General features: G+C 40.0%; 1 protein-coding gene across 4 annotated transcripts in view; it reads left to right on the top strand.

The window, feature by feature from the left end:
- LOC111947089 (uncharacterized) overlaps positions 1 to 10,442 on the top strand; it is an 86,058-nt gene extending 75,616 nt beyond the window's left edge. For all 4 annotated transcript variants that reach the window (XR_013654211.1, XM_078943195.1, XM_078943194.1 and 1 more), the window contains one exon: positions 10,268 to 10,442. The gene's annotated coding sequence lies outside the window, so the exon portion shown is untranslated. The remainder of the gene's footprint in view (positions 1 to 10,267) is intronic.
- The last annotated feature ends 4,516 nt before the right edge of the window (positions 10,443 to 14,958 follow it).

Genomic DNA, 14,958 nt, shown 5'->3' with positions numbered 1-14,958 from the left:
ACAGATCATTGTCTTGCGAGTTAAACTGGAGCTTGCATGCAGATGGTGTGATCAGTTTAAAAAAAAAAAAAGATAAATATCAAATATGAAGCTTTTGAGCAGTTCGGCCCCAACAAACCTCCCCCACCTCTGACTCTTCCTGTTTTTCTTTTCCAACAGCCAAAAAAAGCATTCCAGTAACACTTTACAGTAAAGATCCCTTTATTAATGATAACTATTGCATAATTTGGTATTAATTAACTATTTAAAAATTGTTAACAGCACCTATCAAGTATAACTTTGCATTATTAAGTGTTTTTTTTATGTGTGAGTTGACAGATAACTAATGTTTATTATTTAGCCTTATTTAATGCATTACAAAGCATTAATAAAAGCCGTCCTAAGTTATGAATGCAAGATTTACATGTTAGTTAATATGTTTATAAAAACCCTAATAATGTCTAAAGTAATCATTTACTATAGTTGTGCTTTATTTTTAAATTGGGGAGCAACAAAGAAGTTATAGTTTGAGCCTGACCTAACCCTTAATGAATGTGAATTGCACATTATAAGCATTAATTAACCTAAGCTAACAACTATAAATCGATTATTGGAACTTTCATGCCAAGTTTCACTTTGGAATAAAAATAATTGCGGAAAATCCTCATAAGCATTAATTAACTTTAGCAAATTAATTATTACATTCTTAATTAATGCCTAATTATTACCTAACGGCTATTAGGAATTGTTACCAGCATTTCATTCGCTTCCTTTTCTGTTTAATCCCCTTTACATATCCTCCCTGGTCCTGCACCTCCCCTTGTTGAGCGTTCTCATGCATGACAGGCTGAGCATCATGAAGGCCACCAGCTCGTGGATGGACGTGTGTTCTGCAGATTGGTTTGATTAGGAGCTTTTCATCTCTTCTTTTCACAAAATATAAATGTATTTTAGGTCGTATTTCTGCGTATCAGTTTAGCTCTCAGATCTTGCTCGCTTTCATCTGCGTTATTTTTATGGAAAGGCAGCACGGGTGCCAACATGCGTGTGATGCTTGTGCCAAATATGACGGCTGTAGGATCTGTCAGACGTCAGTAATGGGTTGATGCCAAAGAGCAGTGAGGCTAGCGAAGGTGGATGGAGGACAAAGAGCTGGTTAGATGCTCGGGGGAAGATCTCGGCAGGTAACTTCCTCTTCTTCTTCCTTCCTCAACCTGCATTGTGGGGGTAAAAAACCATCTGGTTGGACTAAACAGCAGATTAGCACATTAGCACTGGAAAAGGCAGGCAGGCACCACGTGAAAGGCGCAAGATTACACATGACACTGGCGCACATGGAGTGCGACTCATTAAATGCAAACATAAAAGTTGCAGGCGAACTCTGTCCAACTCTGTGAGCAGATGGTGAAAGTCTGAGTCATAATAGCAGATGTTGTGTGTTGTACACAACCATGGCAGCGCCGCAAACTCCCACAACAGCTGCTAATTGAGACGAGCTCCACTGACTCATTGACAGTTTTTGAGAAGAATTCTCGAACTGACCAAATGTTTTGATCTCTTTTTAAGAGGTCGAAATAAAGCTGCATGTGTCAGTGTTTAGTTTATATTATATACTGTGTTTTCATAAGAAATCTGATAAATCGGAGCTGAAGAGATGAACCAACCAAAGAAAACTGGTGTCTAAATTTTAGCTAAGCTGTTTAAAGGTTTGGTTACCGTCTTAAACTTTTAAAACTTTCCTTCCGTTAAAAGTTTATATTTTTTATTTCTACGAAACTATTGTTCCCAGTTGTTTTTTTGTCTTTAATTTTGCAGTTTTTATTTTTAGCCCAAATCAAAAAATGTGTCGTTTTCTATGACATAGTTTCTGCAGAGCGGCGGGAGTTCATTGTGGACGGGACTATTTGTATTGCAGATCTATTTGTCTGCAAGCGGATGCATCAGAATGGAGAAGAGCAGGGAGCTTGTGACCCGCCCATTTTTTCTATATCACAAAAGCGGCCTTTTTCAAATTGTATTTTTTTTTCTTCTGTTCCTGATTCACAACAGTTTGACTCAAAAATGCAATTTTAATCTTAATTTTCCTGCAAAGAAAGGTAAAAGTACGGCAAAATAAATGAGTGATATAAAAAATAAAACCGTTGTAGTAAGAAAACCACTCAAAGTTCATCTAAAGGTCTCAAGAGTCCTGACCGGATTCCACAGTGAACACTTACTGAAGCTATCGTCACATAAACAACTGCCACCGTGCGATGGGGAGGCATTGGCAGAGTCTTCAGGATTGGCTGATGGCGCCCGTGTTTTCTGAAAATCTCTGGCGTGGTCATGAATGGAGCCAGTGGCAGTCGTACAACAGTCGGTCAGGCGGGGATGGCGCCATTGCAAAAGCTGGCGACCGCTGGACGGTCACAGCCGGATCTCACTTTACTACTACCTTACACATCAAAAACAAACTCACAAACTCAGATTCAATCAAGAAGTGCCGTTCACGAACGAACAGATATCATGGTTAACATGATAACATCGTTAACATGAATGATGGGAGTGGACTCGCGGTCGACTCCGTTCCTTGTTTTTCACATAAATTCCACAAAAATCGCTGTTTGCCCCTGAGTTTGAACTTTTTCTTAAAACCTCGGCGTGCAAACCAATGCTGCCGCATTTGCTGAAAAACTGGCACCTAAGTTGCAGTGCGGTAGCATTTTGGCGTATATGACTGTGGTTTGAGCAACAACAGAGCGGCTGTTACAGACCTGACTCAGCAATAAGAGTCAAAATACCACATAGGAGTATCTCTAAAGCAGAATGCTATGGGAGCCAGGGCATTTCATAAAGCAACCACTGAGAAGTCCATTCCCTTTCTTAGACATATTGCTCAAATTCATAATCTGTCATTGTGCACTCTTTTTGTATGACCTGTTTTTTAGTTTTTTTATCAAGCATATATAGTTGTAATTATCAATAATCCAGGCTTCATTTAACTGAATTGTGAACCAGTTTAGTTTTAAATGCTGATTCTAATCTAGCTGGAAAAAAAGCATATATTTTTGGGGTGTAAATAATGTTTTTTTTTCAAATGCTTGCATCACATACGACTATATTTACTTCTGCATCTCAGTGGTGTGAGGCTTAAAACATGTTGCTGCTTTCCAGGTTGTCTTAATGACTCCAGAGTGGAGCTGTGAGAAACTTCAAAGTTGCCTGGCATGACAGGAAGCGGTGGCGGGTTTGCACGTGCACGCGTGCGTGACAATAAAAGAGCGTCCCGTTGTGAGGTGTGGACTTCCGAGCCGCTAAAATGACCACATCTGAGATTACAGACGTGTGAACAGAACATTGTCTGAGCTCTGGCTTAGAGAACTTCAGGAAGTTTTTCTAGGGAAATACAACTTTACATAAAAAAGTATAAAGTTAAATGTTTGCTATGTTAGTTATAACAAATAACCAAAAGACAAACAATGCAGCTATGTGAAAAATAAATTAAAACACACATTTCTACCTGTGCAATAAAAAAACAAATGAAATGGGCAATAATAGCTGTTTAAAATCCTAAATTAAACACAGATAATTTAAAATCAGAAAACAAAAGCAGAGCTGCTTCACTAATGTCTCAACAAACTCAAAAACAAAGGCTCCTCTGTGCTGCGTTTTTGTCTCACGCCGCTTTAAAACCCTCCTCGGCCAAAACCAGTGAGGTGTGCTGTTAACAACATAACACATGCTTAATGAATACACACTAACACACAAGTTAGTGGTGCTTCAACACACCTAATTAACAAAGCCCCTTAAACTGGCCTACACCTAAACAGGCCCAGCATTATTTTGGAAGATCATTTAACCGCACAGTAATGAAAGAGAACAGATTTTATTAGCTCTCTTTAACAGGCAACAACTCACCTAAACCAAAGCAAACACATTACAAATATGTTTGTTTATGGCTGTCATTTTTCACCTGGTATTTCTTTTTCTGTTACTTTGCTTTAAATGGGTCCAAACTCAGGTCCTCCATCCAGCTCTGAGAAAGTTATAGTTCTTGTTTGTCTTGTAACTTTTAAAATAAAGGATGCAAGTTATATAGTTGGAACATTATGTTGTTGTTTTGCAGCAGAAAAACATATAAAAAAAAGGTGTTAAAACCCCGGTACACGTCGAGTCTCTCAGCAGGAACTCAATCCTCCAGACGTCAGTGAACAGTTACTGCAGGGACACAAAGCTTTTTTTTTTTTTTCCTACGGTGGCCCTGAAGTGGAAATCACTCCAACAAATAATGCAAAAACATATTAAAAATTAAAAAAGAAAAAAAAATGATAAAAAAACAATATCACATTCTAGAAATGAAAACCAAAACAAACAAAAAAAACGTTTGTAATTTCCAGAAAGCAAAACTAAATAAAAAAAAAAGGAACCAGAAAAGTTAGTTATTATTGATAAAGGAATGATTGCGCAATCACTGAATTTTTGCAGTGGCTATGGCCAGAATCTTAAAAAAATATCTATGTAGAAGAGATCGCCATGCCAAATAACTTCCTGTTGAACAAACCTCATCGTCCAATCAGTGATGTCCAACACCAACCCTTTCCAGTTTCTTATTTTGTTTCATTTTTTTTACATTTTGATTTCTGAAAATTACTGTTATTTTCCTTAATGCTTTACTTTTTATTTGTTTGATTGGTTTCTGGAATTTTGATTAAACTTCTAAAATGTAATGTTTTATTACCGTAAATTCCGGACTACAAAGCGCACCCGATTACAAGCCGCACCCACTTATTTTCACGTGTTTAACTAATTTTATACATACACAAGCCGCGTCGGAGTACAAGCCGCATGAATTAGGCAACATTGTCATCCTGACAGATCACGTCCTGACTCACAGAGTAAGTGTGATTCATTAGCACACAGTGGGTGGAGTCAGTTTTGTCTCAGGCCCATGTATTTGAGTATATCTGCATCTGCCAAACAGTATGCACCTCTATTCTGTTCACAAGTTCCTCAGTTATTGTTTTTTATTTATTTTTTTTTTTTTACTTATTGACAATCTAGGTATCATACATAAAATTACAAACAGTAACCATATAATCAACATTACATCCCTCAGTTATGATGAGGAAATTTACATCCGCGATCCCCCATTTCCCATGAGTCTTAGGGGATAAAGGCGGGGCCAACGCCCGGCTCACCACACTGTTGTACGTGTTTAAGAATGAGCAAGTAGCAGCAGTAGATGGAAGGGCGAACGGGAAAAGCTCTCCTTCCGCTTGTGTCGCGGCAGCGTTATGGGAGTAACAGGGCTGGTTAAAAACACGCTAGTAAAATAAAGCAGCGGCGACTGAAAAGCGCGCGCCTCAGCGCGATACGCGCGCTCCTTGTCGCCCCTTCCTATCTACTCCGACAGCTCTGGCCAGGGCGGCTTCAAGGAGGAGCGCTTCGTCCCCATTGCGCCGGTGGACGGAGCAAATCGTGTCTGTGCAGAGCAATCGGACTTAATACTGTACGTTTTGTGTATGAGGGGCGGATGCGTTGTTACGTGTGGGAGCCTTCAGACTGCCATCGGCCCCGCAGCTCACACGACACGCAGTCTCCAGCTCACACGGAGGCTGTGAGCGTTTCAATGCAAAACTCCGCTCAGTCCTTAATAACCGTTAAAACGATCACGTCAATTTGTGTTTCCAGTCGTGTCCCGACAAAATAAAGGCTGATGTTATTCCCACATGCGCTGTTCTCTCCGTCACGCAGCTGACCGGCTTTTCCAAACCCGTCGGTGATGGTGGATTTTTTCACGCTGCTTTTAACGATTGCTTTTAACTTGAAAGCTTCATCATATTGTAGCGGCGATCACGTGCACGTTGGGTCTAATGGCACCAAAGGATTCTGGGATGCGGCCGGGCATGCGTGCTTCGTTTTGTTGAACCATGACTGAAGTGTCTAAGACCTGAAGTGAGGTCCATGCTGTTTGGCTGCTTAGAGGTGTGTTGAAAAATAAATGACTTGTGTTTGGTGTTAGATAAAGAATTCAAACCATTACGTACACGGCGGCCGCCAATTATATCCATAAATTAGCCGCTTCACTGAATAAGCCGCACGGCTGTAAGCGCAGGAAAAAAGTAGCGGCTTGTAGTCCGGAAATTACGGTACTTGTTTTGCTTGTTTTTAAATGGTCATTTGCCCTTCAGGGCCACCGTATTTTTGAGCCTTCCATATCTCCGTTTGTTCAGTGACTTTGCTCTAAGAAAGATCTGGGTCACTAACAAACCTTTGAGTTCAGTGTTTTGGTGTTTAGAGGAGACGCTAAAGAGTCTTCAAGATCTGTTAAGGCTGGAGCCAAACTCAGGTGTTTACGCTGATTTATATGATGAATCCAAATTCTTCAGATCCAACAAATGAATTTAATCGTCAATACTATGATCTGTCAAGACTATTATCTTAAGACCTGAGTTATGGCTTATTTCTCTGTAGTGTCCACAACTCTGCACATCTCTCTTAGTCTTAAAAATGGCCACCATCCCACTTCTCCATTCCTAAGACATCTTCTCCTGTTGTGCAACCCAGTCAAAAACCGCACTGCCTAGACACTTCCATACCTCTGTTACAAGTTGTAAACTGACCAATCACATGCCTGAATAAAAGCATGTGGTTTTAGCCGGCTGGCCCCAACCTGCAACATCAAAACGTTTGATTGACAGATTCTCCTGAGCCTGCGTTCAGTGTGGACTTCCATCAAGCTAACTCCTGATTGGTGACAGTAGTTGCCATAGAAACGTTGATTCCAGCTGACTTGGACCAAAAATGGCGACTGAATCGGGTTCACTTCGTTGGAGACGGAAGTAAACCGTCTTCTGTGGGTGGCGTCACACTCACTCAGTCCACTTCTCTTCTACAGTCACTGGGTGGAACCAAAACGTCTTCATCCTACTTAAACTCATCCATGTTTGGGCTGCTATTGAGGTGGGCGGAGCTAAGTACAGCTTTATTTTTGCTCTATGGCTGAAATCAGAGATTATCCATCCAGTGTTTATGTCTCTACGTTTTTTTATTACTTTTACTTTTTGAATTCTTTAAACAACTTTCTTCATTCATCAAACTTACGAATGACAATTGTCAGTTTGTCTCCATGAGAAAACGAGGTGAAATGGAACGCAAACGTGCATCCTGGTGGTTAGAACTTCGCAAAGACTTTACTGTCCAGATGAAAACAGCAGAAATCACTGCAACAATTGAGAACAGATTTTCACCGAGGTGCTTTAATGACACTGTCAACCTCTTACCCAGCAAACACACACATAAAGACAGCTGCACACCAGAACACTACGGTGCTAATGATCCACCAGCTTAAAGCTTTGGGGCTGTCTCATCAGTTTACAGGTTGTAACTTATAATACATTTGCTCAGATGTGTGCGATTATGTGTGTTAAGGACTTCATGCTGATGTGTTTGCAAGTGTGCACTTTTGTGTGGCATCCAGAAACACACACACACACACACACTGTTCCAGTCTGTTTCCTACCCATAAAAAGCAACACTTAGCACTTCATTCTCAAGCAGTTCTGACAACATTATACAGGTTAGTTAAGAGAAGAAGAGGAGAAAAAAAAGAAACAAAAAAAAAAGATTTTAGGCTGGGAAAAAACAAAAAAAATTAAAAAAAACGAAGCCCGGTCCCTCTGTTGGGAATATTCACAGAATAGTTTTTAATGAGTTTAATAAATTCTCCCACAAATGAGGTGAGGGAACGAGAGAAGGGCAGAGGAAAGTGGAGAGTGGTAGAAAGTTTGTGAAAAAAAAAATAAAAGAGGGAAACTGGAGTGAAGGTTTGGCGTGGTGTTGGGAATATTTTACTAGCTGCTTTAAAGGCTGTTCTTAAAACACAGCTATTAAAGAACGGCCGTGGCGTTGTACGTTACGAGGGCGATTATGTGCACACACAGAGGCTTCCACAGCTAAACACTCATTACAAACAGAAATGCAGCCCTGACACCTTTTTGTTTTTCATCTTCTGCTTAATGCACGGCTTGATCATTTATTAAAAGAGCAGATTGGCCAACCCAGTCCGTATAGTGCAACACTGAGGAGTGCATTTGAACCATCTGTAAATATAAAGCAAAGTTGACAGTGAGGATACATCCTTCAGTTACAACTGTGTCTTGCAATAGCTTTTTTTGCATTTGTCGTTGTTAAAATAGTCCAAACAATGTTAGGCTCCGTGGTTGGTCTTCAAGCACTTTCACCTCCCTAAATCACCTCTTTGCAAAAGGTTTGGACACCCCTGGTCTATGAGAACTGAGTGGCCCCCTTCCCTGGTGTACCAAACAGGAAGTACCCACTGGCTCCAAAAAGCCAAAATCCCATAGATGTCTATCACCCTTCAACAAGCTGACTCCTGATTGGTGAGACCGGTTGACTCAGACCCACTCGATCGCTGCTTGCTGACGACATTTGGTTGCAACATGGCGACTGAATTGATTTGGAGCTGGAAGTAAACCTTTTTCTATGACTGACATCGCACTCACTTGTTCTCACACAGTCAACGATTTGAATCGATAAAGGTGGATGTGCCAGAGACACAAAGCCTCTGTTTGGCCGTAGATCTGTGATCCCCAATGGACGGTAAAATCGGATTTCCACTGGTCCGTTTGTGTTACATTGATACAAAACAAACCATGTTTTAAATTCACCATTCAACAATATTTATTTATTGTTCGTTGTTCATACCGAGTTTACTACGCAAACAATACAAGCTCTGCAAATAAGGAATCAGAAGGAGAAATGTTATTTACTCCTTACATCAGCGCATCATGACGACAACAAATAATAACTAGAAATCAACAGTAATTCTCTCCAATGTGATAAGCCCTTCCCAAACCGATCCAAGTCACAGTTTGAGTTTGCCTTTTTGCTTTCCATTCTTGAAGTGTTTTTTTTATTATTTGTTTATTGTTTAAATCGTGTGAACACCATAAACCGATCTGTCTCAGGGTTGTCCATCATCAGGAATTTTGAAATCACATTTTCTGCTCTTATCGTCTTCTGAAAAAAACCAGGACTGAATAATGCTTGGCAGAAATTTCAATTTGCCCTTTTTGTTAAACATAATTATAAAAATTTTAGATCAGATAAATCTGGGAGCTTAATCAGACGACATTCTGCAAACATGCTTTTGTTTGATTGATGATTCTCACTGATCTTTTCTGGCTTTGTGTTGGTGGTTTTGGCTTAGCAATAAATTACATTGAACTCTATTGCCCAACGTTTTGCCTCTGCGCTTAGATGTAACTAAATAGAAATTTCAATCAACCTCATCATTTTTATTGTATTTTCGCTCTCTAAAATTGGGGGCTTTTGATTGACCTCAACTGTAAATGCCCTTCATTGAAATGTTCCAATATCTGTCACGTTTGGTGTTTTTAACCCCATTTGGGTGTTTTTTCCTATATGTGTTGGACTATGATACCATATTTAGATACTTTTTATAAATGGACACATTACGAAATATTATGGGATATTATGGGTAGTACTAATACTTGTACAGTAATAGCTTCTCTGCAGAAGTCTATGGTTGTGTCTGAATTCACACCCTAACCTCTATATATAGTGAGTGATTTAGTGCGTTCGCCATTTTGAAGTGCTGTCCGAATCTACAATTCCAAAATCGAGTGCCCTAGAAATTACCCAGAAGTCTCTGTGAAACATCAGTGTGGATCGATGCTCACTAGATCGGCGAATATAGACCACAATGCATTGCGTCGGAACCATTTTTGCCAAAAATTTTTTATTTAAATGTATTTTTCTAACAAACCATCAGCGTTTTTATCTTCAGAAGACAGTGGATTCATAAATAATCGTCGCAAAACACTCATATCAACTAGATTTTAACTGCGAGAAATCAATGACGTCATATCCGCTGTTTGGACTGCGAGGAGGGAGGGGTCATTAAGTCCAGTTCTCGCATACAGTCGATGGTCGAATGTAATTTGTAATTATTCTCTTCAAAGCAATCACATGAACTGACATTAGACAATGGTTTGTCTTTGATTTATAAAAACATTGGCACAGTCTTAAAATGAATAAATGATGTTTGCAGTGAATACATGGCGAGTCTCGCAAAACCTGCAACACTCCCAGTTTATGAAATGACGTCTGAAAACCAAAAAAACCCTCAGTCAATCTGTTGGAAAAGGATCTGATTGTGTTTCTAAGTTGTACCTCATGAATCACATGCTAATGAGAACAAGAGAAGTTGGAAATATGAAGACATCAGACGGTTGGAGGCAGACTATTTTCTTTGTTATTTTAGGCGCCAGGGTTTGCTCCGAAGCGGGAAGTGGCAGCCATTGTGGTCAGTCGTGTGGAATGGACCCAGTGTGAATGTGGAGGGGCCGTCAGACGTTTCCCGTTCTTCCTTTTACTCTCTGCAACCTCCAAAAAAAAAGAAAAGCAAATTAAACCAATAAACTGCAATGTTAAAAAAAGACTCCATCATTTTTAGGCAAACATGGTCTTAAGGACACAGGTAAGCACACATGCACACCCGCCCACCAACACCCCTTCTGCCTCCCCCGGTTAAATATCCTAGTTATTAAGCTGCAGATTTCTGAGGCTCTGTGTGTGACACATCTGGCCCGGGCCTTCAGGAAATGACTGGTTCACTTCACTCTTGTCATCACCTTCCAACACATTTCTTTCACATTTCAATTTGGGAACGGCACAGCAGGCCACTGCCGCACATAAACACACATCTGCGCGCACACAAACGGCACCGCCTGCGTGCACATCTGGGCGAACGTGCCGAGGCACAGACGCACACACGGTCCTTATTAGCCACGGTGGGAGTGCACCGCTGGCTCTCACAGCCTCTCAGCGAGGAGGGGAGGGCTTGCCGCTCCTGGCCTCCCTGAGCCTTTTGTTGACAGTAGAAAACCTCTTAACCACCCGTGACACAAACTACCAGTTTAGACCTGGTCGGGATTAGGATAAACTGAGTTTTTTTTTTTTGATGGATGCACAAACTTATACAACTCAGAACAACCACAGAAGCAGGAGTTTTCTTGGAGAAAGTTTTTACTCTGCCATTTTCAGATTGACTCGGATCCTTAAAGTTTCCTCGTTTGGAGAAAAAATGAGTCACTAAAACTGAAATAGAAAGAGCAGATTTATAGTTGCCAGGTCCAAAGTTACAAAATCTCATAGCAAAGACTTTAGAGCCTCCTGACAACGCGTAAATTATTCCAGGAGCAGTTTGGTCGGACGATTCAAAGACAGATTTAGAGCAACCAGGGATCCTACAGTTCTGTCCTGCAGCCGTCCTGGACTGATGGACCCCCCTTTTTAATTATGACACAGAATAAGCAGTTTTTAAGTAGAAAATGAAAAAGCATTTTGAAGTATTGATTCTTCGTATTAATTTTGAGTCCTTTGATGCAGCTACATTTTGAAAATGAAAAAGCATTTCTGTTAATCCATTTTAATTATCAAATTAGACATTTCTTTTGCTACACATTTACCAGAGAACTTTTTGAAAAGGAAAAGTCAAATACCATTTTCTTTATCATTTTAATGAAGTGACAGAATAAGCGGTGTTGAAGAAGAAAATGAAAAAGCATTTTGAAGGATTGCTTTTTCATTTTAATTTTGAGTCAAAAAATGCAGCTTCATTTTGAAAATGAAAAAGCATTTCTGGTTTTGACTTTTATTTACAGTTATGCTACAGAATCGCTTCCATAGGTTTCAGCGATATACAAAGTATGTTTTCAAATTATTATGGGATGGCCACAGGACCGGCTAATGAAATTTGGGAAAAGGAAACTTTTGTTCGAGTGAGCTCTGTGAAATTTTTCACACACACACACAACCAGCTTAAGTCTACTATCATAACCAAAGATAAATTGACCTCTGACCCCAGGAAGAGGTTTTGAACTAAAAAAAAAAAAAATCCCAGTTAGTTCAAGCTACAAATTTAAAAGTCCTCCCAGGGAATTTGGATCTATCGCCTCCCAACACCTCCAGCATCATTGGGAAGCTGTTTGGGGGAAAAATGTTAGATTTAGAATTGGCAGATAATTAACAGCGTTTGCACAGCGAGATCGTAAAAGTGGTGTTTCTCTGTCGCTCACACAATTTTTTAACAAAAAAAAAACGCCGTTGCCAAGGCAATCCAAAAATGTACTTTTGCCAATCCTTCTAAAAATGACATGGAGATGTTCGTCACCCCCAGGCGGCCCAAAAATGAAACGGTTGCTATGGAGATAAAACCACATTTCGAAGTTTCCTTTCAATGAATTTGTTGCATCGACCCTGCAGTCAAAAAGGGGCAGCGAGGGCAGCAGTGCCTGCAGGCTATACAGCACCGCTCGCAGCTTTAATTTTGATTCCTAACCATTGTTTCATACCACATTATTTTACATTTAAAAGCGGTGAACTTCCTCTGACGCTTCGATTACTGATACGTTTTTCCTGGCACGTATTTCTGTGGGTGACCGAGCATCATTCCTGATTGATTTCTGCACTGAGGCAACCTGATCTCACTAAAAGGTTTTTGAGGTCAGCGATGGTTTGTTCTGTAGTTTGCAACACTCTGCATGGTGTGGAAGATGCATGGGCTTCCACTCTTATAGAGATCAACAGAAATGCGGCAGAGACCACCAAACACCAGAGATCAGAGCCACAGCTACATGCAAAGTGATGGCTGCTGCACTCTGGGCATGGTGAACCATCAAGGATGATGACAAAGTCATCAGAGGATGACAGCAAACCACATTTAATGTTAAAGAAACCAGAGCATACTTATTTAGGAGAGAAATTGTGACATCTTAAGAAAGGAAAACCTATTTTTAATGTCATAAAATCATCCTAAATATGAGCATTAGGGTTGTGTTTCATAGCTCCATTGTGTAGATTCTCAGAAATTATGTATGAATAACTGATAGCAACCGCAAACTGTTTTTACATGGAGCTGCTTTCATTATAAAGGATTTTTCATCAAGTTAATCTTAATTTCACCTCATTTTCTTACAAGCTATGACATGCATCAATAACTGTGTGAAAATGTAAGGAAAAAAGAGAAAGTTTCCCTATTAATTACTTGAGGTTTTCATTCTGGGGAGTGGAAATTGCAAAAAAAAACCAAAAAAAAAAAACAAAGCAAAAAACCAGATGTTGCATTTTTTATTTTGTCCACTAGAGGGCAGACTGGTTCTTGAAAGGATCAGAGAGATAAAAAGGAAATTCACATCAGTATAATAAATCACAGTCTAAACACTCACCTGTTTCAACTGTCATTGTGTTTGACTTTTACACTTTTGTTGCTCTATTTAGCAAATGTTTTATTAAGATCCATTTTGTTATTTGAATCTAACCGATATTTCTGAAAAAGCACTCCTAAATAAAATGAATACACATTTTTAGAGGTGCTAATAGAGAAATAATTGATCACTTTTGCAAGATAATCACAAAACACTTAATAGTATCTAATAACATTTGATGGCAGAGTCAATATTTTCAAAAAAAACTGCTCTGTGCTCCAATCTCCAAATCATCAATTTTTTGCAATGTGTGTTGTTTTCATCTCATGTGTGCCACTTTATGTTGCACATTTCCTGCAAAATGCTTCTGTAATTCTATCGAAAAAAAGTGTTTATCTATGAGGCAGCTGTTTTCTCTGCATCCAAAACTGCAGTTTTTGCTGGTTTTTTTTTTTTGCTGTTTTTTTTTAATGCAATTTGTCATAAGACAGCAAATTTTTGGGGTAAAAGCCAAACTTTTATGTCCACATTTGAAGAACCGTTAAAGACGGTTCTTCAACCAAGATATATAACTTCCATTAAAAACCTTGCAGACTATAAACTACATCGCTGTGAAACACATCATGCTGTGCCACCAGAAGAACATTCAGCTCCCCTCGCTTTTATCCCTGAAACACTAGAAAGAAATGAGAGGCAGAGAGATGTTGAGGAGGCGGGGGCCGGCCGTGTCTGTTTCTACTGTGGTTTTGGGGAGTTATTTGGTGTTAAAATATGCCTTAATGGTTGCCGAGGATCCATTTATTACAGACAGGAAGCGAAAAAAAATTGGGTTTCTCCTCTCATTTAACAAGACCGCCAAGATGCAAGTCCGAGCCAGCATTCCTCTGCACCGCTGCTGCACTAAAACATTTGGACTCAGTCTGAAGCCAGTCGATTGTGTGCATTTGTGTTGACGGGGAAAATGTATAATTTTAACAATATAAACACCTTGAGGTGCTTTAAGAGACACTTTTTGAAACCTGTGAGCTCACACACAAAAAGATTGAGGTTTGACCGCTCAAACACACACTGAACAGCAGTGATGCTGACAAAGCAGACCTCCTGAGGGCTTATTATTTCTCTTTTGTTTTGCTGAGGCTTGGCTTCTCTCCTTCTCACTCATCAAACTCGTTCGTTCCTTCATTCCTTGAATGCAACACTTCCCGTCTTCCGTCCTTCTTTCGTTTCTTTCCTCCTCTGTGCTCTCACAGCCAGACAAAGCCAGACAGCCTTTAGGCATTAGGAAGGCTGCGTTAACACCTTCTCTGGTGCACAAGCCAAGGTCCTAAGACCTGTTAATGATGTGTAGGGCTTCTGGTGTGAAGGTGAATGCAATGTTCTGGAAAGAGCTTTTCTTTTTTTGACATCTGCTCTTGTGGAGCAAACAGCCGCATCTGTGCTTTGGGGGTTTTTGGACCCTATTTCACCTTAAATTGTCTCGAAATGTGAGGGTTTACAACTGTGGGGTTTAGCTGAGGTTACTGTTTGGTCTGAAGGAGTTGTTCAGCAAGGAGATGTCTAAAACTGAAAAGCTGCGCCGCTCTCAAAGGTTGTGTGAGGTCATGGGTTCTGGGGGGATTGTAGAGACTTTTTCTCTCTTTTTCCCAGATGACTGAGATGGAAAATGACGTTTCATCCTGAACTTTAGTGCTCACTGACAAGAGATCAGATAGGAAGACCAATTCAATAAGAAGAGATCTTAGGAACG

Source organism: Oryzias latipes, chromosome 24 (genome assembly GCF_053564925.1).
Source record: "Oryzias latipes strain Hd-rR chromosome 24, Olatipes_Hd-rR_3.1".
NCBI classification, from domain to species: Eukaryota; Metazoa; Chordata; class Actinopteri; order Beloniformes; family Adrianichthyidae; genus Oryzias; species Oryzias latipes.
Note: the sequence above shows the minus strand (reverse complement) of the source record. Positions and strands in the feature narration are given on the sequence as shown.